Here is a 26,620-nt window from a genome sequence, read left to right as displayed (position 1 = left end):
GCTGCACAAATGCTTTGTGTGATACTCATTAGTGGAATTTCCCCCCTCCCCACACCTCTCTTTCCGATAAGAGCTTTTGCTCAAGAAGTGGAGGGTTGTTTCCCTCTCCCTCCCCCAAAAAATGTTTTTTTGCAAAGGGATGCAATTGTGCACATGAGTCCATGCAACCGCTTTACGATTCTGTTGCTTTCGGTTATTTGCCGCTGTTGGAAAATGAAGATTTTTGCAATATCCTTCCCCCAGGAGTAGGGAGGGAATGGAGATTTTGCAGTATATTTCCCCTGCCACGCCCACCAAGCCACACCACATCACACCAAGCCACGCCCACCAAGCCATGCCCACAGAACCGGTAGTAAAAAAAATTGGCTTTCATCACTGGGTAAATCTCACTAAACAACTGTCTCACTTAGCAAGAAAAATTTGGAGCCCGATTGTGGTCATAGGTCAAGGACTATTTGTATCTCCAAAGCACGCTCTCATCTTCCTCTCCATCGGTTCTAATCTTTATGGTTGTTATTATTATCATTTATCAGTATTATTGCAAGAGCCGAGGTGGCGCAGTGGTTAAGAGTGCAGTACTGCAGCTACTTCAGCTGACTGCTAGTTCAGCAGATCAGCGCATCAAATCTCACTGGCTCAAGGTCGACTCAGCCTTCCATCCTTCCGAGGTGGGTAAAATGAGGACCCAGATTGTTGGGGGCAATATGCTATTTAGTATACTGTCTTTGGTGTAAGCCGCCCAGAGTCCTCGGAGAGAGGGCGGCATAGAAATATGACTAATAAAAATAATAAATAATAATAAAATTACCAAATTGATTTGTTGCCGATGATGATCGTGCATGATCATTTTGGTTCTGGGCGTTTTTTTAAAAGGTAACGATTAAAAAAAAACAAAAACACTGTCCTTCTTTGAAACTTTTCCATGTTTTTGTTTTATTTGAGTTTCTTTTTCCCCTTCGGTCTCCTTTTGATTGAAGGCCACGTAAAGGGCTTGAAATAAATGGAGCATTGATAAAATTCTATCCCGCAAGCTCTTTTTTTTTATTTTTATTTTTTTGTTCTTAGAAAGACACGAGTCCTACACCGGTTGTCCTCTGCCTCCCCTCCCACTTTTCAGTAACCCAGAAATATGCCAGCACTTTATAAAACTGGCCTCTGTGTGAAGGGAACAGCCCGACATTGAGTGTTTGTGAGTCATGGAGCTTTGATATTTACAATTTTTGCTCCAACTTTGCTTTGGGAGGTTGAAGCCGTGGGGGACCTTATTAAAATGATAGATAATGGATAAATTTCATATTCAAAGGGAAAGAGGTGAGCGAAAGAGGGATTGTGGGCGTCTGTCCCATCTAGTCCACCTATCTAGCTTCTCCTTTTTAGCTATCATCAAAAGACGGTTCAGAGATTTGACTTCCGAAGCAACGTTACTATACAGGGTAGTTCTCGATTTATGGCCACAACTGAGCCCAACATTTCTATCGCTAAGAGCTGACAGTTGTTCAGTGAGTTTTGCCCCGTTCTATGGACCTTTCTTGCCAGCGTTGTTAAGTGAATTGCTGCAGTGACACCGTTGTTAATTGAATCTGGCTTCTCCGTTGACTTTGCTCGTCAGGAGGTTGCCAAAGGGGATCCCACGACTCCTGTCATCATCATCTCTTAACCGCCCCGTAATCCCTTGCGGGGTGGAGTCTGGGCAACTGAATGGAGCTGAGTGTTTACTGGCCCAATGCCCTTCCTATCGCCAATGCAGAGTTTTGTTCAGCAGATATATTCTCATATATATTCTCAGGGAGAGAAATATCTGCCTCTATACCTAGGATCGAACTCACAGCCTCCTGATTGTGAGGCGAGAGCTCCACCTCTCGGCCACCGCACCACTCCATCCTACGCCCCTGTAGCTGTCATAAATAGGAGTCAGATGCCAAGCATCTGGATTTTGATCATGTGACTGTGAGAGATGCCGCAATGGTCATCAGTGTGAAAATGGTCATAGTCGCTTTTTTTCCCCAGTGTAACTTTGAACAGTGATTCAATGAACTCTTACATAAGTCAAGGACTACCTATATAAATAATTAATTCTGCAAATTGGTTTGGGGACTGGGAGAAGTAATTGCGTTGGCCCCTGTCTTAATACCATCTGTCTGAATCATAATGTTTATGGGTCTTCGTCCTTCCTGCCCCCATCACTTGTAGGGTGAACATGGTCAGCCTTGCCATATGGTGAACATTTGGCTTCTCCAAGTGGAGAGGGCAGGCTACTAAAACTTGGGACTGGTCAGAGTTGATCGTAAATTAAAGTTGGAGTGGAATGAGAATTAGGGAGTCCTTGATGTTTTATAGATGGCACCTTCCACCAGTGAGGCTTGCTAAGATGTTCCCAAACTCAACACCGATTTGTTGGAAATGCAAGAAATCATACAGGACAATCTTAAGATTGTAGAAAAAATGCTTTTAAGAGTAAAAAAAAAAAAAAAGTTGGCCACGTCCACCCAGTCACATTACCACCCCCCGCCCACCAAGTCATGCCCACAGAACCGGTAGTAACAAATTTTACATTTCACCACTGCTTTACATGTTGTAAGAAAGACGCCCTTTCAAAAGCTGTTGTAACTTTTCAACGGTCATTAAAGGATCAATCTAATTTGAGAACTACCTGTAATCAAGATTTGTGCCTTGTGTCTTTGATGCAGGCTATGGAGGGTCAGTAAGATGCATCTCTGACTCTGGGAAAACAGTTTCACCCTTTTCAGGATTTTTGCATTAAGGATTTTTTTTGTGTATTTAAGCTTTTTAAAAAAAAAAAAAAAAAAAACTCTTGAAACAAATGGTCTCCATGTGGAGTGTAACTTAAGAACACCCAAGTTTTAAACTTCCTTTTTCGCAGAATTTATGGAAGCCAGAGTAATTCTACCCTTTTGCTTTTGGGGAGTTGGAGGGTTTGGGGGGTGGGGGGGGGGACCATGCTAAGATCTGTTTCAAGATATTTAAGGAAAACAGCAAAGCAAATTTAAAAGCATAAATCCTGAATTTTTCACAGCTTGATTTAATGTAGCTACCATATGTCTTAAATGCAGCACTAACTTCTGAACTCAGTATTTCTTTGGAGAGCGGTAAACATGTTTCTTCATGACACCAAGTAGTACTTTCCTTGCCAAGAGGCATATTCAAAGATTTATTTGGTTTTCCCTTGCCCTCTTCTCTTTATTTCTCCATCCCCACCATACAATTTCAGTTTCAAGGCCAGCATGCGTGACTGGAAAATGCTTTTATGGTTAGGCAGGTGGACTCAACGTAAAATCCACTTAAAGCCTTTACAAGATCTTTGTAGGGCCTTATTTGAGTCCAAAGTTTGCTTTTAGAGTTGGTGTTGCAGATCACTCCTGAAAAAAAAACCTATGGTTCTCCACTTCATTTAGGGACTGTTCAAAGTTACAACATTGAAAAAACTGACTTATGACTGTTTTTCTCACTTGCGACCGTTGTAGCAGCCCTGGGATTACGTGAACAAAATTCAGACGCTTGGCAGCTGTCTCATACTTATGACAGTCGCAGCGTCCCAGGGGTGTCACGTGATCCCCCTTTTGCAGCTTTCTGACAAGCAAAGATAACGGGGAAGCCGGATTCACTTAACAAGCAAGTTACTCACTGAAGGATCGCAGCAAGGCACAATTTGCCTTGCAAAATTTGCAACAACTGTGACCAAAAAAAAAAAAAGGTTGTAAAAAGGAGCAAAACTGACTTAACTGTCTCACTTAGCAACAGAGATTTTGGGGTTCAATTGTGGTCGTGAGTCGAGGACTACCTGTATAGTAGTTTGGCTTTGGAAGTCAAACCTCTGAACCATCTTTTGATGGTAGCTAATTTAGTAAGTCGGGTGTGGATGGGATACAGAACTTTGAATAATCAGTGTTCCACTGGACATCTGGAACCCAGTTGGGCATCTAGAACCCAACTGGGCATCTAGAACCCAACTGGGCATCTAGAACCCAAGTGGACACCTAGAACCAGCAGAAAGAATAAGGAGGAACTTGCAGGGGTTTCACTTCTTCTATATCTGAGACTCCGTCTTAACAAATGAAGAGTTCCTAACACCCAATTCAAATACTTCCTTTTTTAAAAAAAAGAAGAAGAAAAGAAAAGAAATATGAAGGTGCTGAAAAGCAGATTTTCCAGAAGATAATATAAGCTCTTTTGAGATGTCTGTTGAGATGAGATTTTGTCGGCTTGAATGTTTGGATTTGGAAAGCATTTGGATTTTTTTGAACAATATTCACACGGGTCATTTGAGTTTAGAATTTCTGTCTTTCTTGATCTTTCAAGCAAACGTTGAATAAATAGTGAAAGCCATGGAAGCTCCGATACTGCCAGGCTCTTTATTCAGAAGCTTCTACTGGGAACCTCTAATATTTTTGCATGTTTTGCAGTCTTGCTGAAACCTTAATATAACTGTTCATGCAGGGATCAAATTCCCAGCAAGAGCTGGCTCCATTCGTTACCCTTTTCGGCTGGGCCATTCAGACATGCATTTTATTTCATGTAAAGAAGAAACTGCTCTTTTTTTTCCCTCTTTTTTTTTTTTTTTTTGCTTCCAAGAAAACAGCTCACACAGATTTGGGAAACCTGCCAGCTCTAAACTGTGTTTATGTATGCCTTTGCTTGTAACGTTTAACATCTGAGCCAAATTGCTGTTTCAGAAAAGCTGTTTCATGCTTCTTCTGTTACATTTACATTTTGCTTTTTTCCCCCCTTTTAAAATGAATCTTTTATTTAACAATCTCCTCTTCTTGTAGGAGGGTTTGGGAAGGTCCTGATATTTACAAAGCCTCTTGGGGGAAAGAAAAAAAAACACCTTGATTTTTGATTTGAAGGCTTAAAGCAGGGGTTAAATCCAGCAGGTTCTGACAGGTTCTGGAGAACCGGTAGCAGAAATTTTAAGTAGTTCGGAGAACCGGCAAATACCACCTTTAAGTAGTTCGGAGAACCAGCAAATACCACCTCTGGCTGGCCCCAGAGTGGGGTGGAAATGGAGATTTTGCAATATCCTTCCCCCACCAAGCTACGCCCACCAAGCCACACCACGGCCACCAAGCCATGCCCACAGAACCGGTAGTAAAAATATTTGAATTTCATCACTGCCCTGCCCTATACCATTTCAGACAAGCCCAGTCTCTTCTTTTCCAGGTTGAATATCCACAATTCCATGAGCACCGACAATTCCTACAGTAATTTGCATGTTGCACGTTCCTCCCGCTTTAAAACCTCAAAACAGAACCAGTAGTAAAAATAATTGGATTTCACCACTGCTTAAATGGTAGTTTGGAAAAAAACCATCTGGAATAATCAGGGAAAATACACGGTAAGGTTGGACCAACAGATGAGAAGGTGAAGTTGAGAGATACCAAACCATTCCCATATTTAACAAAGGAGAAGTGAGCAGAGAGGGCTGGTTGCAACCACGGTCAATCTCCGAATCCCTAGTTTTCTCCTTACGTTCATTGTCCCAAATCTGTGTCTTGGGTTCTTGTCATGTTGAGTTGGAGAATATCTACAAGCTATTACGGAAGTTCTAAAGTAAGCTTCAAAATGGATTTGCTTCATTTTTGGATAAACTCATGTGTCTCCTTTGGAAGGTAAGAGTTGAGAGAGAATGAGTTTTATTACTCTCCTTGGTTCAAAATCTTGACAGTGGTCCATTCATAGTCGTTTATGGTCGTTTTCAAGTTTCATGTGTTTCCTGGTTACCAACAATAATCTTCTACTGCTCTTGGTCATGGTGATCTTCTACTGCTGTGGGTTAGCTTTTGTCAATCGGTGTACCATCTAGATAACATGGATATGAATCTCAGAATTCTTAGCAAAAACTCTGCTGGTTTTGAGTTTGAGGAGTTGATATTATGATGCCTGGAGATTGCACAGATTAGAAAAGGTTGTTTTAAGGTCCTTTCCAAAAAACATTGGTGTAAAGTGTTAATTTGTTGGTATGGATGAGCAGTATGTTGTAGATCAGGGCTTCCCAACTTTGGTAATTTAAAGATAAATGGACTTCAACTCCAAGAATTCTGACATCCAGATGTCTTAAGGTATCCAAGCTTGGAAAACCCTGATGTAGATGATGACCAACTTTCTTCTTTGGTTGCCCGTCGGAGTGAACTAGAATGGTGGAGGAGATTTGGTCTTACTGACTTTCAGTTGGAGAAATGGTGGCTCTACAGAATGTCCTATAGAAGCGACTTGTTTACTTGGTGTGGGCCTTAACTTCATTCTCTGCATTATAACCATTTCTCAGACTTGAAAGAAGAAGGACTCAAATTTCAGATGAATGTTCCCTTGAGAAAGCAGCTTCTTCTTCTTCTTCTTCTTCTTCTTCTTCTTCTTCTTCTTCTTCTTCTTCTTCTTCTTCTTCTTCTTCTTCTTCTTCTTCTTCTTCTTCTTCTTCTTCTTCTTCTTCTTCTGCTTCTGCTTCTGCTTCTGCTTCTGCTTCTGCTGCTGCTGCTGCTGCTGCTTCTTCTTCTTCTTCTTCTTCTTCTTCTTCTTCTTCTTCTTCTTCTTCTTCTTCTTCTTCTTCTTCTTCTTCTTCTTCTTCTTCTCCTCCTCCTCCTCCTCCTCCTCCTCCTCCTCCTCCTCCTCCTCTTCCTCCTCCTCCTTTCTCCTCTACCTTCTCCTCCTCCATTGCTTTGCACCACCTCTCAAAGCTTATTCCAAAGGGAGCAAAACCTGTCTTAATTATGGGTTCCTTGCTTCTTCCCCTTTGCCGTTGCTTCTATAAAACCTTGACTATGATTCATTAAAGCGTGTGGGATTTGGATCTGTGCCATCTAGGTTGCTATAATTGGTTAATCTAGCTTTCATGCTTGCATTTGTGTGCAGAATTAATATTATGATTAGGCTGTGCTTTTACAAAGCAGAAAATCTCTCCCTTTCATCAAGCCATTTATCTGAGAGGGAGTTATTGTTTTTGGAAAGGCAGCTTGTCTGTTGTACCAGAAGATAATCCATTTAGCTGATCACTTTTTAACTTTTTGATGTGGGTTGCACCGCAGCTCCACTTGAAGACAGCCGCTTCTCTAATATCTGTTCAGATCTTATTACATACACCGGACTTCTTTTTATGTCAACCTTGGCTGGGTTTTTTCTTTTTGGTTCCTAGATTCATTTCTGGAGGTGGAAGTTATGAAAACATCTCTGTTGGTAACTTAATTCTTCTCCACTCTTTAATGAACTAGAGAAGCTTTTCCCAGGTGGGTGTTCTCCAGATGTTCATGGAAACTGTTGGGACCTTGGCAGAGGTGGTCTTCAGCAGGTTCTGACCAGTTCTGGACAACCAGTAGTGGAAATTTTGAGTAGTTCGGAGAACTGGTAAATACCACCTCTGAGTGGCCCTGCCCCCATCTATTCTCCAGTGAGAATTTTTACTACCGGTTCTCCGAACTACTCAAAATGTCCACTACTGGTTCTCCAGAACCTGTCAGAACCTGCTGAATATGACTCATGGTCATAATCTGTACTCAGCCTTTATTCCAAAGATCTCAAGTCTTTGGGTTTCCGATATGCACATGCGTGCCAGCCAGCTTGCTTTTGTGCGGACCAGAAACCCAAAAACCAGGTGGCCGACGAACACATGTGCACCAGCCAGCTGGTCTTCAGATTTCCGGTGCTCCGGCGTGCGCGAAGACCAGGTGGTTGACGCGCATGCACATGCCAGAAACCAGAAGAGCAGCTGGCAATGGCGCGCATGCCCACAGAGAGGGCTCTGCGTGCCACCTCTGGCACGTGTGCCATAGGTTCGCTATCATGGGTCTAGGATTTCCTGCGTAAGCAGGGGGTTGGACTAGAAGACCTCCAAGGTCCTTTCCAACTCTGTTATTCTGGATTCTAGGTTCTAGGTGTTCACATTCCTCATCCAGAATGGTGAATGGCATGGAGCTTGGTCCCTTGCCAGTTGGATCTGAAATAAGAGTAGAAGCACGTGGTTCTCCAGAGGTGCCGGACAATAATCAGCATGGCTGTGACTAAGGAATGCCTGGTGCAGGATTTCAGCAATCTTTTAGGACCACAGATGTGTCGCATCAGTCAGCAATCTGCAATCCTAGAGAGAGAGAGACACTGGATACTACCACTTCCATCAATCCTGCGTGAGGGGCCACGTGCCTTATCCTGCCCCGGGTTTATCGCCCTTTGTGCCTAATTTATCTTTCGACGGCCACCCTCCGCTGAGCTACAAGGAGATCGATTCGCTCCTTGCCCAGCGTGGGGCATGGCAGACGTGTTGGTTACGCATTGGCAGCCGGGAATATTACAGAAGGAACCCATCTGGAGGAGATCAGTGGAAAAAAGGTTGCTGCGAGGAGCTTAGGAGGATTCCAGGGATGTCTTTTCTTTGCAAGAATCTACGTCCCCCCGTTGGTTTCTTTCTCCCAGGCTTAAGCTTTTCCTTTGCCCTGATATTTGACACTGGAATGTAGCATGAGACGCAACAAATGCCTTCATTTTGAGAGTCCAAGCATTTCTGCTTTAAGGCAAGCTAGCCTGCCTACCCGCCCGCCCATCCATCCATCTACCCATCTGTCTGTCACATCTATCTGTCATTATCTATCTATCTATCTGTCATCTATCTCTGTCTATCTATCTATCTGTCATCTATCTCTGTCTATCTATCTCTACCTGTCTATCTGTCTGTATTTCTCTCTCTCTGTCTGTCTATCTATCTCTATCTATCTATCTATCTATGTCTATCTGTGTCTCTATCTATCTATCTATCTATCTATCTATCTATCTATCTATCTATCTATCTATCTTTCATCTATCTCTGTCTATCTATCTCTACCTGTCTATCTGTCTGTATTTCTCTCTGTCTGTCTGTCTATATCTATCTATCTATCTATCTATCTATCTATCTATCTATCTATCTATCTATCTATCTATCATCTATCTATGTCTATCTGTGTCTCTATCCATCTGTTTATCTATCTATCTATCTATCTATCTATCTATCTATCTATCTATCTATCTATCTATCATCTATCTCTGTCTATCTATCTCTACCTGTCTATCTGTCTGTATTTCTCTCTGTCTATCTATCTCGATCTATCTATCTATCTATCTATCTATCTATCTATCTATCTATCTATCTATGTCTATCTGTGTCTCTATCTATCTATCTATCTATCTATCTATCTATCTATCTATCATCCATGGGGAAGCTACAACGGTCATAACAGTGGAAAATGGTCCTAAGTTGCTTTTTTTTCAGTGCTGTTGTAACTTTGAACCATCACTAAATGAACTGACGTAAATTGAGGGCTACCTGTATGACCGAGGGCTGTTTTTTCCTCCGAAAGTCATGATTTTTTGCAGCATCGTTCTTGATAGAAGCACATTTTTAAGATCAAGTTTTGCGTTTAGACCAGACGGGTTTCTCTCATGCGCTTCTGGGCCCTTTTGGAGGGAAGTGCAAAGTTCTCCAAATCTTGTTTTAAGGAAACCGAAATGTCTTGAAATCTTAGCCATATATTTTTTTCTTTTTTGGTAGCTCAAAAGATTGAACCAGGGATTGCGCAATTTGGAAACACACAATTTGTTGCTTCATTTTCCTTGTTGGAACAGAACACTTCAAGAGTTGCAAAAGTGGCACCTATGGTGCCAAGGTGCCTGCAGGCCCCCCCCCTTTTTTTGGTCTCTGCTTCCCCCCCTTTTTTTTTAATTAAAGAAAATGAGAAGCTGGCAGGCTTCAAGACAAAGCAATTTTCCTTGTCAGTAAACCGGGGTGGGGGACACACGAGACATCCATTTATCTGATGAGTTTGCTTCTTCCTCACCCACAGTGCTGTTTAGCATCACAATTTATCCTACTCTTTTTTTATTATTGTTGTTTTATTTTTCAGGGCAAGAGGGCTTGTAAATTCAGTTTAATTACAGCCTGCCTTTTGGGTATTAGATTAAGATTTGCATTTTGGAAAACAAAAATCTGTGAGTTGCTTCAAATGGCTTTTTGCAGGAGTGAAATCCAGCAGGTTTTTCCCCACCACTGTTGCTACCAGTTCGCCCGATCTGGGGCGAACCCGTAGCAACCCACCACTGGTATGTATGTATACATGCATGCATGCATTTATATGTTTAGAAAGGTTTTTTGGCCTTGCTGAGACATGCTTAGATATCCGGAAGCTTTTATGGATCACAACAAATTTTCACATTGTGGTTGCAGATCGCCTCTGTTCTGAAAACACACACCTCAACAACGCAACACACACTAGCTGAGCCCTTTTGGATTTTGTTTAAAAAGTTCTGCCTTTGGATAGTCGATCCAGGGCCCGGGCTTCTTCGCAAGTCCTCCTGCAACAATTGCAGTTCCCAGGAATACCGAATCCATCCGGTATTTTTCGATCAAGAGGTGTGCAAACGGCGAAGGAGAACTCTCCAAGGAGCTCAGAAGGATGTTAAATTTTGCATTTGTTCCTAACAGTTGCTAAAGACAGAAGGAAAGCAACTTCAAATTCTTCACAGCCGGGCATAAGTACTGGGGGCCTTGCTGGCACACTTCCTTTTCACATCCTCCAGGGAGAGGAGACTTCAAAAGCTTTTGCAAGGGATTTAAAGACTGCGTTTTGTGTTGTGTTGTTTTTTTTTGCTGTAGGTATCCGAGCCAAACCCCAGCTCTACAATTGGTCTTTTCTCCTAAAGCTGGAGAGGCTTTCTTCTTCTTCTTCTTCTTCTTCTTCTTCTTCTTCTTCTTCTTCTTCTTCTTCTTCTTCTTCTTCTTCTTCTTCTTCTTCTTCTTCTTCTTCTTCTTCTTCTTCTTCTTCTTCTTCTTCTTCTTCTTCTTCTCCTTCTCCTTCTCCTTCTCCTTCTCCTCCTCCTCCTCCTCCTCCTCCTCCTCCTCCTCCTCCTCCTCCTCCTCCTCCTCCTCCTTCTTCTTCTTCTCGCCCTCCTCCTGCTTCCCTTCAACCATGTTGCTAAGTCCAAGCCTTGATCGTCCACTTCTCTTGGTTTCCCTTAAAAAACAAAAAAGGCAAAAACCATCCGCGCTAGACTCACAAAACAAGGTTGGCTTGCCCCAAACACCTGCCAGATTTGCATATTTGCATCTTTTCTTTGCCTCCATCCATCCAGCCTGCGGGGCAGAGTTGGCACCGGAACGGGCGGAGGAGAAAAACAGAACGAGTGTTTTTTTGATAGCAAGCCAAAACGAGATACCAAAATAGGCTGTGGGATCGGATCCAGGAGTTGTTGGCACGGGATCAATGAACGGTGTCTTTCGGCTAGTAAACCGCGCGGTATGCGGGCTGAAGTTCCATATATCTTCTTTGGGATGGTGTCACCCTGACTCCAGGATGAGAGCATTATCAACTTATCGTCAAGTCTTCCAGGAGCTCTTTTATATTACTTTTCTTTCTCTCTCTCTTTTTTTTTCTGCTTTGATTTACATCCGTTCTTTCCTTAAATTTCACACAGGTCAGTTGCGAAGCTTCCAGCACGGGGTGTGGGGGAGTGTGTGTGTTTTGCAAGGAGCAATTGTGTGTGTGTTTGTGTGCGAGTGTGCGATTACAAAAAGAAAGAAAAGAAAGAAAAGAAAAGATGTTGAGACTTTGGAAAGAATGCTGGGAAGAGCAACTAAGAGGATTAAAGGCCTGGAGACCAAAAACTATGAAGAACGGTTGCAGGATTTTTTTTTGTTTTTTTTGTTTTTTTTGTTTTTAATTTGATTTATATGCCGCCCTTCTCCGGTGACTCAGGGCGGCTTACAATGCGTTAAGCAATAGCCTTCATTCTTTTGTATATTTATACAAAGTCAGCTTATTGCCCCCACAAACTGGGTCCTCAATTTACCTACCTTAGAAAGGATGGAAGGTTGAGTCGACCTTGAGCCTTGGAGAGATTCGAACCAGCAGAAATTGCAGGCAGCTGTTTTAATAACAGGGTGCACTAAACCACTGTACTATCAAGGCTCTGGGTTTGTCCAGTCTAGAGAAAAGAAGGACTATATGGGGGACATGATAGCAGTATTCCAGTATTTGAGGGACTGCCATAAAGAGGAGGAGGAGGTCAATTTATTCTCCAAAGCACCAGAGGGCAGGACAAGAAAGAATGGATGGAAAGTTATCAAGGAGAGAAGCAACCTAGAACTAAGGAGGAACTTCCTAATAGTGAGGACAGTTAAGCAGTGGAACAGGTTGCCTTCAGAAGTTGTGGGTGTTTCATCACTGGAGCTTTGTAGGAGATTAGACAATCATTTGTGCGAAATGGTATAGGGCTGTGATGGCGAACCTGTGTGCCACAGGTGGCACGCAGCGCCCTCGCTGTGGGCACGCGAGCCATTCAGCTCCGCCATGCATGTGTGTGTGCCTCCCGCCAGCCAGCTGGTCGTCGAGTCTCTGCTGTGCATCCGTGGTGTGTCTGGGGGGGGCATGCACGCATGCACGGGGTGGGGCGCATGAACGGGCTGCATACACATTGCATTTTGGGGGTTCGGGAGCACGCGTGCACATTCACGCGCATGTACTTTGGGCACTCGGTCCAGAAAAGGTTAGCCGTCACTGGTATATGGTCTCTTGGTTGAGCTGGGGGTTGGACTAGATGGCCTCCAAGGTCCCTTCCAGTTCTGTTCTGATTGAGATTGATTGGGGTGCGTATGTGGGGAGCCAGTAGGCTGCATTTTTTCCTTTGGAGCTAAAATAGACCTCGCTGACCTCTATCTGGGAAAGAGGAGAAGACTTTAAGTTTAGCAGCCACGGGCCAAATGGGAAGCCAAGGAACCAAATTGTAATCTGGCCATTTTGGGAGGCGGGGGTGGGTGAGTGTCTGGGGTGAAAATATATGATCTGAGGCATAAACTTGTTTTTAGAGGGGTGGGGGAAATGAAGACAGTTTGGCTGGAACCAAGTTTGAAGGAGTTTTTGGAAAAACAACAACTGAGTTTTATATACCCTCCCCTCTCAAGTTTGTTCAAGGAGCTCCATATATATATATTTTGGTTCTTAATTTATTAGCAAAACAACCTAAAAGGATAGGTTAAGCTGAGAACGGATGGCTGGGCCAAGATCATTTCAGAGAGTGGAATGGCTCCGGAGAGATTTGCTAACCTTCCTGGCTATAATTTTGCTTCTGTAGCTAAGAAGATAAACAAGATCTTCTAAGGAATGAGAGAATATTTTTCAGGGTTTTCTGGTACGAAAGTCAGAAATCAAAGCACCAGGTTTGCAGATACCTGGAGGAACCTCTCCCTGCATTGCCGCTGAAACGTCAAACAAGTCACTAAACAAACCGTTATAAGTCGAGGACTACCTGTACTTAAGGACTTCGTTTGAAGATGAGCAGACAAATGATGCCCGAGATATGCAAACTTTGCTGGTCAAATCTCATAAAAAGAAAAAAGGAGACGGAACATTTTCCAAAATAAATTGGCTTCTGTAGAATCCCCTCCTTTGCCAAATCCTGTGTTTTAAATAAAATCTTATATTGGAGTTACATGACCAAGGAGAAGTGTTTCAAACCCCAAAACCACTCTATAGGCTTGGAGGCATTTTTTTAAAAAAAAAAATTTAAAAGAGAAATTGATGTAATGTGCATTATGCTTATTCACTCTTATTTCTAACTAGAATTTGGTATACGAGTATTTCCTAAAACTAGTGTGGTCCCTTGATTCACTTGGGAAAAACTACTCAATCCTGTGAGATGTTAAGCTTCTCTCTAGTTGTTGTGGTCCGCCAGCGGCTTGAACGAATTGGGGCTGATCCCGATGAGGAGGCTGGTGTGGTGTCACACCAGCAGCCTGTGCAGCCAGCGCTCGAGTCGGACAGCGAGGAGGCTGGAGAAGATGTGGTGCCGGAGGCAGAGACTCAGTCAGGGCCTTCAGAACCTCCAGAGGCTCCTTTAAGTGAAGAGGACAAAGAGGAGGAGCCTCTTCTCAATGCACGGGCGCGCAGAGCCGTCAAAAGGCAGGAGTGACTCCTCAGGAGGAGATCTCCTCAAGAGTAAGGTTTGAGGATAATTGGCCACTCCCTTAGCTTATTTAAGAAGGAACGCCACTTGCAGCAAACTGTAGGGAACAACTTTAGTTCAATCTCCTTCGCGTCTGGCGCAAAGTCACCCTCTGGCTTTGGGTCTAAAGTAGGGCTAGAAATGACTCTCTCTCATTTCTATCTGTGGCTGTCTCCAGTGCCTTTAATCATAGCAACAGCAGTAGCATTTAGACTTATATACGACTACATAATGTCTTTATAGCCTGTCTAAGCGGTTTACAGAGTCAGCCTCTTGCCCCCAACAATCTGGGTCCTCATTTTACCAACCTTGGAAGTATAGAAAGCTGAGTCAACCTTGAGCCGATGAGAATTGAACTGCTGGCAGTTGGCAGTCAGCCTTGAAGAAAAAGAAAGAAAGGAAGAGAAAGAAAGAAAGAAAAAAAGAAAGAAAGAGAAAGAAGAAAGAAGAAAAGGAAGGAAGGAAGGAAGGAAGGAAGGAAGGAAGGAAGGAAGGAAGGAAGGAAGGCTTGGTTTTCTTGAAGACCACGTGTGACGGGCACAGTGTTTGTCCAACCTATTGAGTGCTTAATGGCATTCATTAGTTTAATACAAAACAAACAAGGAAGCAGGAGGGCCCTTGGGCCTCTGATCACTCAAGTAGTCTTTCCAGTTACCCTCGGGGAGGTAGAGAACTTGTCCTTTCCTCACCCTCACCCTGCTGATTAGAAGCCCAGTTGCCCATGAAAACCGGGAAAGGGAAGGTTTGGAGTTTCTGGAGAAGTTGTGGGCTGTATCTGCCTCACCACTTTTTCTGCTTGATCTATTCTTTGTCTCTCACACTGATCTTTAAAAAGCATATCACGGGTAGTTCTCAACTTACTCAACACAATTGTGGGAGTAGAATTTCCAGTGCTAAGTAAAACAGTTCAGCAGAATCCCGCCCGATTTTATCACCTTTTGGGGGCAGGGCTGTTCGGTGAATCGCTACAGTTGTTAAGCCAATTTTGTGCTTGTTGAACGATTCTGGCTTCCCCGCCCGTTGACTTAGTTTGTTGGAAGGTCGCAAATGGTGATGACGTGACCCTGGGACGCTGCAACCATTGTAAATATATGCAGGTTGCCACGCACCCAAATTTTGCTCTTGTGACTGCGGGGATACTCCCAACGGTTGTAAGGCTGAGGACTGTTTTCAGAAGAGGTTGTCCATTGCTGCCTTCTTGGGGCTGAAAGAGAGCGCCTGCCCAAGGTCACCTAGCTAACTTTGTGGCTAAGGCTGCACTAGAACTCACAATCCCCTGCTTTCTAGCCTGGTGTTTTAACCGCTACACCAAACTGTCTCCCGTAATGGTTAATATAGCCAGGGTAAATAAGTTTCCTTTCTGTTTTACTCACTCTAACTCAGGGGTGTCAAAACTGGCAGCCCACGGGCTGGATGTGTCACACGCAAGCCATGCCCACCCCAGCTCTGCGAAGGGGAGAAACATTGCAAAATGTCACGTGACGGCAATGTGACACCGCACGTTTGACACCTGTGCTCTAACTCTACCTTAGTGTTTGTGGGCTTTGCTGTGCTATGTGATCTTCTTTCTTCGCTCCCCAAATGTAGGAGATCATCAGACTGAGTCTGTGGCGGTGGGATCAAACGAGTCATTAGTTTGGAGTCATTGCGTTCCCACAAGAGAATCAAGTCCAGCTTCCCTTCCCCCATGTATTCCCTTGACTCTTACCTAGCGCCAATTTGCCTTGACCGCCAGTAGATCGAAATTCTTGTCTGTAGATAGCGTGAAATAAACTCGTCGTACTTTTGAACGCTATCCCGGCACCTGGTTTCTTGCGCCTGACACCGTAGCATCGATTGATCTGATCCTTCTTCCCCTTAGATCCGCCCATCCTTAACTTCCGTGGGGAGAAACTCAGCTGCTCTCCCGTTTCCCAGATGACAGCTTCTGCAACAGCAAACATTTCCAAAGAGCCGAAAATTTTGAACCGTCAGCAGAACTCGGAAAAGAAACCCTATTTGGGTTGAACAGCTTTGCTTTACCGCTACAGCTTCCTGCTGGGTAGCAAAGCAATCCAGTTATAGCAAATCCTTAAGAGCAAAGTCATTAGGGTAAAAGGAAAAAAAAAAAAAAAGAGAGAGAGAGAAAACAAAAGCTGGTTAATACAAACCGATTGAAGTTAGGGTCCTTCTCTCTCTTCCCCCCCACCTTTTCAAACCGATTGAAAAAAAATGGGGGGGGGGGGAGTTGAAGGCGCCAGCTTTCCTTCCTTCGGTAATTTTTTTTAAAAAAAGAGATTGCTTTCTTTCATCTTCTTTTTAAAGGGGCGGGGCTGTTGATGCTGTGTTTGTACAGGATCTGGAAGACTTTTCAAGTGAAGTGAGATGTTGGCCCCTTTGATGTCAGAAGACTTGGTGCCCTATTTAGCACACAGTGGGTGTTTAGAGAAGAAGCACTGGAGATGCTTCCAATTAGGTGGATTTGTCTCCTCGCCTCTAAATTCTCATCCTCTCGGTCTGTATAAATAATACGCGCGTCAGCAGATGGAAATAAAGATGACTTCGTTTTGATCGTGGAAGAGAAGTACGGTTTAGATCGTGGTTGGCATTCCGATTGGAAGAACCAGAAAACCTTAATCAATGGATTGGACGTTTGGACAAATTGGACCATTAGAAGAAGACTAAAACCTCCTTAGGGATTTACTCCTATCCATGCGAGTAAGAAGTCCTAGCAAACAGACCATGCACTGCCAGGGCTGTCAAAGGTAGCTGATGTGATGCCCTTAAACTTGTTGAATTATGGCTTCCACAAGCCCACAATTTATGGCTAGATATCAGTCAGTGCTTCAGGGAATCTTAGTCCTAAACAGAGACATCTGGTCATAAGCTACACGTAATACCTCCTTTACCAAAGAATGTTGGGTTGTGACAGTGCCAACCTTGATGCCAGTTTGGAGGAAGCAGCTGAGTTCCATCTAAATGTCTACAACCTACTAAGGCAGGGGTCAGCAACCCACGGCTCTGGAGCCGCATGTTGCTCTTTCATCCATCTGTTGTGGCTTCTTGTCGCCGGTCGGCTCCACAATTGATAGGGCTTTCGGTTAGGACAGATAGAGGAAAAAGGATGCTGTGCTAGGAGAAGACTCCTATGGTGGGGGAACCAGACTTCCGGTCGGCTCCAGAATTGAGCGATGGGCTTCCGGTTAGGACCTTTGTGGCTCTTTGAGTGTTTAAGGTTGCCGACCCCTGTACTAAGAGATCTTCCCTCCAAAGCTCTGCTTTCCTTCTCTGCTTTCCCCTAGTAGGAAACTGATGAAGGACCAGCAAAAGGGGCTGCTGCTGGCAAAAGAATGCTGTGATTTAGCCAGTTTGGGATTGATTGACACCTAGGTGCCTTTCAACTGTCTGCATCTTTGATCAGAGCCGAGCTTGTGGTTGCCCTCAAATGCAAGGTAGAGACTCAAGGTTCAGAGCGAGAGAGAGAGAGAGGTTTTAGTTGAACAGTGCTTGCATTGTAGCTCGCTTCATCTTTTTCCTTCCCCACCTCCCTTTCCACAACAGTTATTTGGGGGAGGGGGGGAGAGGAGCCTTTTATATGTCTCCAAAATGTAGGGCAGGCGCCAAGTCTAAAGGATGATGTTGATTGAGGTCATGGGTGATTCTAAACCCTGCTGTTTGAAGGCCTCTCGTGAGAAACTGGGTTGATCCTACAGCCTTCATGTAGTCAACTGCCAGTGATTTCAAGGGGAGATTGACCAATATCGGGACAGAAGACAAGAAAGGCGCACTGCAGTTTGATACCCTCCTACCGGGATACTAATGTAATCTAATTGTTATTTTTCTCCCCTCGTTTTTTTCTTTTCTTTCTAAAGCACCATCAAAGTTCCTCCTGGTTGGTCTTGGGGAAAAATGCTTTCGTGGCACATCTGAAAAATATGAAGGCCCTTTGCACATCTTAGTCTTTCAATTAAAGAGTTGGGTCTGCTATTCAATTAAAGAATTAGGTCTATGGAGATTCTCAGTTCATCCAAGTCATGGTTGTCCCAAAGGTGCTTTTTCAAGAGGCAACTGGACTTTCTAGTTTTTCTTTCAAGACATTTCGCTTCTCATCCAAGAAGCTTCTTCAGTGTTTTTGAGTGTGTGTGTGTAATAGAAGAATAGAATAGAATAGAATAGAATAGAATAGAATAGAATAGAAGTAGAGTAGAGTAGAGTAGAGTAGAGTAGAGTAGAGTAGAGTAGAGTAGAGTAGAGTAGAGTAGAGTAGAGTAGAAGAGAAGAATGGAATGGAATGGAATGGAATGGAATGGAATGGAATAGAATAGAATAGAATAGAATAGAATAGAATAGAATAGAATAGAATAGAATAGAATAGAATAGAATAGAATAGAATAGAATTCTTTATTGGCCAAGTGTGATTGGACACACAAGGAATTTGTCTTGGTGCATACACTCTCAGAGTACATAAAAGAAAAGATACATTCGTCAAGAATCATAAGGTACAACACTTAATGATAGTCATAGGGAAACAGTCAATATAAATAGTAAGGATATCAGCAACAAGGTTACAGTCATACAGTCATAAGTGGGAGGAGATGGGTGATAGGAACGATGAGAAGATTTAATAGTAATGCAGACTTAGTAACTAGTTCGACAGTATTGAGGGAATTATTTGTTTAGCAGAGTGATGGCGTTCGGGGAAAAAACTGTTGTTGTGTCTAGTTCTGGTGTGCAGTATTACATATTACAAATACATATTATTATGATATCTACCGATAAAAGAGTCTATGGAGATTCTCAGTCCTCCAGGTCATGACTGTCCCAAAGGTGCTTTTTCAAGAGGCAACTGGATTTTGTGGATTTATATGAAGACATTTCTCTTCTCATCCAGGAAGCTTCTTCAGTTTTGTTGCGTAGCTAAATGTCTGTGGAGATTCTCAATCATTCAGGTCATGATTGTCTCAAAGGTGCTTTTCTAAGAGGCAACTGGACTTTCTGGTTTTTCTTTGAAGACGTTTCACTTCTCATCCAAGAAGCTTCTTCAGCTCTGCTGGGTCTGCTAGGGTTTGGCTATCAGGAGTATGAAAGCCGGAGAGAATTTAGTTGGGTTAGAAACCACGAGTCCTCTTTTCAAGACACATTATTGCTCTTGTGACTTATTTTATTGTTATGGGTCCAGTAGAATAAAACATGACTGAAATATAGGATCCATTATCAGAGGGTTATTATTACAATTAAACAATGGAACGACTTGCCTCTGCAGATTTTGGATGCTCCAACATTGGAGTTTTTTAAAAGAAGAGATTGGACAGCGATGTGTCTGAAATGGTGTAGGATCTCCTGCTTGGGTGGGGGTTGGACTGGAGGACCTCGGGGGCCCTTTCCAACTCTGTTATTCTGTTATTGTTTCTATGATCACGTGTATCCATCCCATCAAGCCCAAAGAAAGTCTGGAATGGTACGCGGTCTCCAGCCATAGACGGGGGTTGGACTAGAAGTCCTCCAAATCTGTTATTCTGTAAGGGTAAAGCTTTGGATGGAAATAGAAATGGAAAAGATGGGTGTTGGGGACCTTGCAGTGGGGAACTGGCATTTTAGGAGCATAGATTGGGATTCATGGATTGTGCTAAACCATGGTTTCTTGAAGAAGTTGCAAGGGACTGCCTTTACTTATGCTAAGCTATGATCTATTGTTTCCTCCCTGTGATAGTCGTAGGTTCATGAATTCTGCTAAGAAAAGGATTAACATTTTTGTCAAAGGAAATTTATAATGTCATAAACCGTACATAGGTTTAGAAGTAAAAGGAAGGAATATAAAGTTTGATTAAAAGATAAGCATGTCCCTGTAAGCTCCTGTAAGGTCCTAAGGGCAACTGACTCATACTTACGACGGTGGCCGGAAGTTGGAAGGGAGCTGCAAAATCTGGTTGAAGAATTATGGGTCGTTCTCCTCCGGCGTCTATGTTACGCCGAGCAAACTATTTTTTTACATTCTTTCAGACTGCATTTTGGGGCCTTTTTTTCTCTAGGTCTCCCTCCTTTCTCTCTCTCTCTCTCTCTCTCTCTCTCTCTCTCTCTCTCTCTCTCTCTCTCTCTCTCTCTCTCCCCTTCCTTCCACCCCCATCAGACCTCCAGTGATTCCTGAATTACAAGAATTCTTGGAATATATAAGCTTTAATGAGTTATGCAGGCACGATTCACCCCCCCCCCTTTCGTGGCATTAAACATCTGTTAGCTTTTAAGAGAACAGAGTTTCAGACAAAAAAAAAAAGGGCTGTTGAGGGAAAATACACAGAGTGGGGAGACTGTGCAAAGATATTAAATTTTCTAGTAGGAAGCCTTGGTTTTAAAAGTGGGAGAATAGGGGAATTGGGGTTGGCAAAATCCTGGAGCTTTGATGTGGTTGCTTTTAAGGAAATTCATAGAGAAGACTGGTCCCTGGTAGCATTGCTGAACGTGGGTGTGCTCCACTTTGGAGCGTGTGTGTGTGTGTGTGTGTTTTGGATTTTTGTGGAGCTGTTGCCTGATGTAGCAATGTTAATGCAGAAAGACTCTGATGGAAACGGTCCCAAAAGTTGATAGGGAAGGGGCAGTGGTGAGATTCATCCGGTTCGCATCCCTTCGGGAGAACCAGTTGTTAACTTTCTGAGCAGTTTGGCAAACTGGTTGTTGGAAGAAATCATTAAGGGCAGAGAACCGGATGTTAAATTACTTGAATCCCACCACTGGGAAGGGGTGTTCATTTAAACACACACACACCTATAACAATCCTGTGAGACAGGTTGACCTGGTCCAAAGTCATCTAGTGAACGTCCACCTCTGAAGGTAGATCTGAACCTGGATGACCCCTGGTCTTAATTCAACACTTGATACCATTCTGGCCTCCAAAATCAAGCTCTTGGTTGATTTCTTCTAGAATTGTTGACCAGTGTCAACAGTAGTGTCAACAGTAGTGTCTTTTGAGAGGGACAGACATGAGTTTTTTTAGTTCTCGGTGGAGATACAAAGGACTCTGATTGGATACAGAGGATTGAGATAATACCTTTTATCTTTCAATTGATGTCCCTATTCATACTGGGCTGGGGTAGATTTTTTTCCCCCTTCCTTCCTTCCTTCCTTCCTTCCTTCCTTCCTTCCTTCCTTCCTTCCTTCCTTCCTCCTTCCCTCCCTCCCTCCCTGTCTCCCTCCCTCCCTCCCTTCCTTCCTCCCTCCCTCCCTCCCTCTCTCCCTGTCTCCCTTCCTCCCTCCCTCCCTCCCTCCCTCCCTCCCTCAGGCATTTCCTCCTCCTCGTTTTACATTTCCAAATTGTTTAATCCTCTGAAATCCAAGAAAGGAAAAGAAAGGAGGAAAGAAAAGGGGGAAGGGAAGGATAAAAGAGAAGGGAGGGAGGTAAGAAAGAAAGAGAGAGAGAGAGAGAAAGAAAAAGAAAGAGAAAGAAAGAAAAAGGAAGGAAAGGAAGGAAGGAAAGAAAAAGAAAGAAGAAAGAAAGAAAGAAAGAAAGAAAGAAAGAAAGAAAGAAAGAAAGAAAGAAAGAAAGAGTTGACATACTTGCAAGTCTGGGTGGGAAAGGAAACCCAGAGAATCCCAGGACCGGTCTTTGAGCAAATGCAAGCCATCTGTTCTTCCCACACCTTCTGCTGACAGATTTATAGAGTTGTATTAGTTCCCTAGTCAAAGTCCTACACCTGTGTTTTGGTTATGGGGTAAACAAGCTTTCTCATTTGCCCAGGGAAGGTTTATTTATTTGCAGTGACAATTGACCAGGATAAAAACCACAGCCTGCCTTCTCATAGTAGGGAGCACCTGTTGGGAGGCAGGCTGGATTAGGACTGACAGAACTGGGATAGGGTGGGGTCCGTCCGGGATCTTGAAGGCTGCCAAGAAAAGGCTTAGAACAGTTGTGGTCTTCTCTCAAGTTCCCCGGGTCTCCTCCCATCGGATCATCCCATCTGTTCTTCACTGGAGCACTTAGTTGTAAAAAAAGACACAAGTCTTTCCCCCCCCAGCGAGCAGCTACATCTCTAGTCATTTCTCTCTGGTGCTAAGCAGAGGTGGGCTTCAAAATTTTTATTACTATCGGTTCTGTGGGCATGGCTTGGTGGGCAGTGGCTTAGTGGGTATGATAGGGGAAGGATACTGTAAAATCTCCATTCCCTCCCGATCAGCTGGGACTCAGGAGGCAGAGAATAGATGGAAGCGGGGCCAGTGAGAATTTTTACTACCGGTTCTCCGAACTACTCAAAATTTCCACTACCGGTTCTCCAGAACCTGCTGAAACCCACCTCTGGTGCTCAGCCCAACTTTTTCTTTTTTACTTTTTAAGCATTTTTTTACTACCGGTTCGGGCAAATAGGTAGTAAAAAAATGCTTTAAGAAAGTTTTAAAAAAGGCTCGGACGATCGCGCGGCACAGCTGTGATCATCCAAGCCTTTTTAAAAACTTTTTTAAAGCACTCTTTTACTACTTATTCGCCCGAACTGATAGTAAAAAATGCTTTTAAAAAGTTAAAAAATAGATTCCCAAGATCATGTGCCACAGCTGATTCCCCCCCCTCGCTGTTCTATTTACCTTCCCAAGCTTCCTTTTGACTTGTAGTGCACATGCGCGCACAGCCAGCGAACCGGTAGCAAACTGGTTCAGATTTCACCACTGCCTTAACTGGTTCGTTTCGGGTTCAGTTAGAAGACATGGATGTATGTATATACATATACATGTGTGTTGTGTAGACACACAATACGCACACACACAGAAACACAGATTCCTTTTAATGGGCCTGCAATCCCCTGTATTGGGATGGAGTCAGGGTGACTGAAGGAAGCATGAGCATTTACTGGCCAGATGCTCTTCCTGATGCCTACAGGGAGTTGGCAGCAGACAATAACTCATTGTGCCCGGAGAGAGAAATATCTGCCGCTCCCTAGAATTGAACTCACAGCCTCCACATTATGAGGGGAGAGCTCCACCTCTAGACCACGCCACATATATAGAGATACATATATGTATATACGCACGCCCACTGTATATATGTGTATATATATATATATGCAAGTCTTGGCGTATTTGGGTCTTTTCCCGTGTAAGATTGAGAGTATCTTGGCGACGTTTCGACGAGGTCCCACTCCTCATCTTCAGGCTGGTGTCTTCGGCTTCGTGCTCGTGCAAGCAAAGCGCATCCCATTACCCAGGTCGTTACAACACAAAAGGCTAATGAGCACACAGCTAGGACCTCGGCCACACAGGATGTTACGAAACAGCCAACTAATCTGCAAACATCAACTCCATCTACTAATCAAGATGTAACAACACAGCCAACCCACCTGCTTACAACAACCAAGCCAACACTCCCCACCTCCCCACCGGTATTTATAGAGAGACAGCATCTCCGATCACGCTTTCCTCGCACAAGCACGAAGCCGAAGACACCAGCCTGAAGATGACGAGTGGGACCTCGTCGAAACGTCACCAAGATACTCTCAATCTTACATGGCAAAAGACCCGAATATGCCAAGACTCGCATACCTGTACCTGTGAAAATCTATGAAAACACACACACACACACACACACACACACACACACAATATCTCTGTCTGGTGATGTTGTGCTCATTTTTTCACACTGATGACACTTCCTTCCTTAGCTGTCATTTTTTGCTAAAATAAAAGTTCCCCTGGGTTTAAGCTGCTTTTTAAGGAAAGATGCTGTACCCTCCTGTTGCTAGTTTAGAGAGAACAGGGACCTCTCACAATTACTGTTCTCTTAAGGCAAGTGAAGGGTGAAATAAATGTATTTGGAATAAATGTATTCTTAACTTCAAAATAAATGCACTGCACTCTTTTTTCCAAATTAGAATGGAGATCTGGTTATTGTTAGGTGGAGTTTTCCTTCTCCAATTATTCTCCATGTTTGTAGAGTTTGTCGACCTTGGCCAGTTTCAGATTTGTTGGATTTTAACTCCCAGAAATCCCCAGCCAAGCAGCTGGGGAATTCTGGGAGCTGAAGTCCAGACATCTTAAAAGTTGTCGAGTTTGACAAACATTGCTCCAGGGGTATTGGATTACAATTTCTAATTTCCCGTCTCAAAATTCGGCAGATTTTAATCCAACATCCTTAGAGAGGAACTGCGGTGGCAATTACCATCATTTTTTTTACCCCTCTTTCAGAACTGATACCTGGCTTTCTACAGGGAGCTTGGTGACCCTTAGCCCCCTTCCCTTGATTTCAATTGAAAAATCTATGTGATTATTTTCTCCTTGGAATCTGATTCGGGGTTATCTTTGCAAAGAGGGTGATGTTTTCTCTCTGGGGCTGTTTTAAAAGCAATAGTAAGGGTGTACTGATATCCCTTTGCCTGGAGAAGTGAAGATTTCTTCCTAGATTCTTGGAATCAACATCATCATCATAACATCAACAACAGTTTGAACATCTGGCAATCCAGTCTGAACATCTAGAGGAGGAGGAGGAGGAGGAGGAGAAAGAAGGAAAGAGGGAGAAGGGGAAAAGGAAGAAGGAGGGGGAAGAGGGGGGGAGGAAGGAGAAGGAGAAGAAGGAGAAGGAGAAAAGCAGTAGAAGCAAAAGAGGAGGAGGAGGAGAAAGAAGGAAAGAGGGAGAAGGGGAAAAGGAAGAAGGAGGAGGTGGGGAAGGGGGAGGAGAGGAAGGAGAAAAAGGAGAAAAGAAGCAGTAGAAGCAAAAGAGGAGGAGGAGAATGAAGGAAAGAGGGAGAAAGGGAAAGGAAGGAGGAGGAGGTGGGGGATGGGGAGGAGAGGAAGGAGGAGGAGAGGAAGGAGAAAAAGAAGGAGAAAAGAAGTAGTAGAAGCAAAAGAGGAGGAGGAGAAAGAAGGAGAAGGGGAAGAGGAAGGAGAAGGAGAAAAGCAGTAGAAGTGAAAGAGGAGGAGAAGGAGGGAGAGAAGAGAAAAGAGGAGGAGGTGGGGGAGGGGCAGAAGAGGAGGAGGAGAGGAAGGGGAAGGGGAAGAGGAGAAGGAGAAAAGAAGCAATAGAAGCAGAAGAGGAGATGAGGAAAGAGGAGGAGGAGGAGGAGGAGAAGAAGATGGAGGAGGAGGAGGAGGAGGAGGAGGAGAAGAAGAAGAAGAAGAAGAAGAAGAAGAAGAAGAAGAAGAAGAAGAAGAAGAAGAAGAAGAAGAAGAAGAAGAAGAAGAAGAAGAAGAAGAAGAAGAAGATGATGATTCTGTCTGTCTGCACACACACACAGTTCTATGAAAGAAATGCCAGTCTGTCTGAGATGATGCATGGCATAATCAGACAGGCACCACAGAGAGCAAAATTTTAATTGACAGCTGATGCACTCCAGTTACCCAGCGGTGGCTCTGAAAGGCACAAAGATTAGCATGGTCGGTTTTAGAAAAGAACATTCGGTTAATAGGCTATTAATAAGCGTATTGATGCTCTTGCAGAAATCAACAAAACAGCTATTTGGAAGTTCTCGTTATAATACCCACCTCGAGGAGAGGAAATTTAAGAAGCGAAGCCTGAATTGTCAATAATTATCAGCTCAGTTAAACAAATAACTAACGAGTACAGAAATGGGGAATGGTAAACATAAACGAATGCTCGGAGGGCTGAGGGGAGCATGTAATTTTTTTTTCTTTTTAAAAAAGGAGAGAAATTGGGGAAAAATATATTTTTATTCCCCTCTAGAAGCTCTCTTATTTTTTTACAAATTACCATGCTAACATACTCCCTATTATTACCATACATTACCAATGCGGTAGTGGTTTTAAAAGGAGTAAATGAATTGTTTACATTTTTTAAAAGGCCACGGTCTTCTAAAAATGTACAGTAAAGATCTATTTTAAAAAACCTTTTTTTTTAAAAAAAATACATCTTTACTGGTTTTAAGGCTCAGGAAAGTCTTAAAACGGGCTGGTTTTAAGGTTCCATTTTGGAATTGTATTTACAAAATGTGTGGGCAAAGCTGCTAATTTTTCAAAGCGCAGATCTAAGGGTTCAGAATTGAGATTGTGGAGATCCAGGCTGAATCCCCATCCAACCTTAGAAACCACCTGGATGAATTTGGGCTAGATAGTAAATTGTAGTCGTCAACATACAACCACACTTGGATCCACAACCACACTTTCCACTGCTGAGCCAGTGGTTAAGTGAGTTGCGGCCACGTTTATGATGGTTTTTTCTGCCACGGTTGTTAAACGAGTCACTGCAATTGTTCAGTGAGTCACGCAGTAATATGCAATGTAATTTCATTTTATTGTATGCTGATTGGTGTACATTCAAAGTGACAATAAAGCTATTCTATTCTATTCATTATTCTATTCTATTCATTATTTTTATTTTATTCTATTCATTATTTTATTCTATGCTATTTCTATTTCTAGTCATTATTCTATTCTATTCTATTCATTATTCTACTCTATTCTATTCATTATTTTATTTTATTCTATTTCTAGTCATTCTAGTCATTATTCTGTTCATCATTTTATTTTATTCTATTTCTATTTCTATTCATTATTCTATTCGTTATTTTTTTCTATTTCTGTTTCTATTCTATTCTATTCTATTCTATTCTATTCTATTCTATTCTATTCTATTCTATTCATTATTTTATTTTATTCTATTTCTATTCATTATTCTATGCTATTCTATTCTGGTTTCCCTCACGGACTTTGTTGGGAAGGTTCTAGAAGGTGGTCACGTGAC

The 26,620-nt window shown here is 43.1% G+C and overlaps 1 protein-coding gene across 2 annotated transcripts in view; it reads left to right on the top strand.

Annotated features, from left to right (window-relative positions):
• NKD1 (NKD inhibitor of Wnt signaling pathway 1) overlaps positions 1-26,620 on the top strand; it is an 88,163-nt gene that overhangs the window by 28,295 nt on the left and 33,248 nt on the right. The window lies entirely within an intron of this gene.

The sequence above is a fragment of the Pantherophis guttatus genome, chromosome 11 (genome assembly GCF_059756535.1).
Source record: "Pantherophis guttatus breed Tessera chromosome 11, ASM5975653v1, whole genome shotgun sequence".
In the NCBI taxonomy this organism is placed as follows: domain Eukaryota; kingdom Metazoa; phylum Chordata; class Lepidosauria; order Squamata; family Colubridae; genus Pantherophis; species Pantherophis guttatus.
The sequence above is the reverse complement of the archived record's forward strand: the minus strand, read 5'-3'. Positions and strand labels throughout refer to the sequence as shown.